Raw genomic sequence first — 3015 nt, 5'->3', positions numbered from 1 at the left:
TTGCCTCCCACGACTAATAGCAACACTTTCATCATTTGTATGAGGACGAAATTTCAACACCTCATAACAACGAAAATTATAAATATTCTCAATTATGACAAGTTAACTTGAAGGGTTAAATTATTCAATATTAACTTATACATATTATGTTTTCAGTTCTAATAAGTTAAGTTAAAGAGAATAAAAAAATATTAATTTTATTATTAATAAACCAAAAGCATGCCAAAATCAGATCAAATAATAATATATTGAAGTTTTATCAAATGTAAAAATACAAATCATAAACTCAGAGGAAGACATCTACGGTCATACTACTCGAAAAGTTTTAGGGATATGCAGTTTCTCGTGATATCCTCCAAAATTGCTTAATGGAAAATCAACTGGATAATACCGGAGAACAATAAAATTAAAATTAAGTAAGGGGAAGGAGTACAGGTGCTTAAACTCACGGTAAGGGGTAGGTGTATAGTGATTAAACTCACTGCATCGTGTACTCAAGTGATCTGTAACTCAAGGGAGGAAGCTGAGAATGTATGAACTACGTAAGAACTATTTATTTCTTTTGTAAAGGTGGAGGTTGGGAGTTTCATATAGTAGACATTTTAGGGTGGTTTTATTTCTACTTTAGGGACTATAAGAACTCTTAAGGGTTACTACCTTCCCACAACTGGCTGCAGACAGTGAAATGCAGTAGGAGTTGAGACGTTGTAGGTGTAAGCACTCAACTCCATACCCTTAATGGACTTTCCATGTTTGCTGGCTAGTTCAACATCAGCGTTTGGATTTTGTCAGATATCCCCAATGCATTTGGGAGTTATTACAACAGGCATTATCCGCTATGACTTTAAGGTGACAACTGGGATTGACAATGGGAACTCTACCAAAACCTGTTTAATGCTTACTTAATATTAAGTTCATTATTATTTTATAATGCTGATTTTAATCGCGTGTTAACAATTAATGCAATTAATAGTATTGGAACTATTTATTTCATTATACGTATATATGTGAATTTCCAAGCCAAGGATAACTTCACTCTCGAAGTATCTTTTATATATAAAAATAAGATTTTCGTCTTTCCATTTTATTCTATAGCTTCATGTTTAAAACTTTTATGTGGATATATTTTAAATTAACTACTTGACAAAAGGAAGTAAAGTAATATTAAGAATCATCAAGTTTATTCAGAAAAGGCTGGACATGGTATACGGTGTTTCAAAACTAGCAAAAAAACGAAACTGGTAATCTGAATTAAATGCTTTTTAATGTACACGACATTGCGAGAATCAATGGATACTGTTCAGGTCAATAGGATCAATGGATACTATTTAGGTCAGCAGAGTCAATGGACATTACTTAGGTCAGTAGGAATAATGGACATTATTTAGATCAATTTTAAAAAAAATGTAACTTGCCTACCTTTTCTAGAACAAAATGCATGTTTCTCATGTACCTCTCAGGACAAGTAGCTTTTAAGATAAAGGCATTTTTAAACATAGGCTTTTCTTTAATATCATCCTGTGTATTACACTTGTTTGTTTGTAGTTAAGCACAAAGCTGCACAATGGGCTATCTGAGCTCTGCTCATCACGGGTATCGAAACCTGGTTTCTAGAGTTGTAAGTCCGCAGACATACCTCTGTGCTACTGGGGGCTAAATATTGTGTGATAGCCACAAGTGTGTTAAAGATACACATAAATATAAACAACTCTGATAATGTGATGCGTAAAAAGCTTTAGGAAATTCATAAAGCTCAGTTAATTAACTAATTCTGAGTAATGCTGAGAAAACAACGCAGAAGCTACATTTCAAAAAATAAGCAGAGGTTGGAGTTACTTTTATATGAATATGGGAAATAGGTTATGTAAGTCTTAAAAATCGGTCAATTAATTTTCTTTCACAGATTGAATAAAACCTCAAATGTTGCAAAAAGTTATGAACACTGAACTAATGGATCAAATCAATTACTTTCACGGAATGTTAAGATAGAACTTCATGACGGAAGTTTTCAATGTGATGCACATATGGAACTGAATAAAGATAAGGTAGGTGAACTTTATTTCTAACATTCCTGAAAGTTGGATAGATAAACCTACGATTATTTTACAATGATATCAAACATAAACGATATAGTTCTAATGTATGTCAGTTGAGAGTGGTCAACTGAAAACGTGGTCTAACGATAGTACTGGCTTTTAGCTTAATCTACAGCTGATACCAGTACCTATCGACTTGCCGTGGTTCAGTGTTGTATGGATGACCTTTTATGTTAAACATTTCGGTACGTTCTCTGGAAGGACTATTATAGTTCTAATATAAAACTATATTTCCTAACAATCCAACTTACTTAAAAGGACATTAAATCTAAGCTATGTTATTACCATTATTAAGTTATTATCTACTTATACACACGTAACTAAAGTCTTTAAATCTGTAGTAATGCTTAATTTTAAATGCTCCACTTTCATCGTAAAGGGTTATATAAAATTGTTTCATGAAATGATAAAATTTCAGACTAATATAATACGCACCATAACCTATTGGACGTTTGATCTAATCAAGAATTTCCTGAAGAGGTAAACAATATTTCTTTAAAATAACAGTTTTACAGCATACTTTTACTCTTTTACAGCCTGCATGGCAAGGTAGTTAGGGCGCTCGACTCGCAATCTTAGGGTCGCGGGTTCGAATCCCCGTCCCACCAAACATGCTCGACCTTTCAGCCGTGGAGTGTTATAATATGACGGTCAATCCCACCATTCGTTAGTAAAAGAGTAGACCAAAAGTTGTCGGTGGGTAGTGATGACTAACTGCCTTCCCTCTAGTCTTGCACTGCTAAATTAGGGACGGCTAGCGCAGATAGCCCTCGCGTAGCTTTGCGCGAAATTGAAACCAATTCCCAATACTCTTTTACATACACAGCGTGGTCACAAGTAAATAGACACCACCTTTTCAGAAAATATGATATTTTTCAGTTATATTCACATGAATTGATATATTTATAATTTAATTAAT

The 3015-nt window shown here is 33.6% G+C and overlaps 1 protein-coding gene across 1 annotated transcript in view; it reads right to left on the bottom strand.

Annotated features, from left to right (window-relative positions):
• Nucleotides 1-3015, bottom strand: part of LOC106457417 (carbonic anhydrase-related protein 10-like) — a 167123-nt gene that overhangs the window by 35330 nt on the left and 128778 nt on the right. The window lies entirely within an intron of this gene.

This window comes from Limulus polyphemus, unplaced genomic scaffold (assembly GCF_000517525.1).
Source record: "Limulus polyphemus unplaced genomic scaffold, Limulus_polyphemus-2.1.2 Scaffold328, whole genome shotgun sequence".
In the NCBI taxonomy this organism is placed as follows: domain Eukaryota; kingdom Metazoa; phylum Arthropoda; class Merostomata; order Xiphosura; family Limulidae; genus Limulus; species Limulus polyphemus.
The sequence above is the reverse complement of the archived record's forward strand: the minus strand, read 5'-3'. Positions and strand labels throughout refer to the sequence as shown.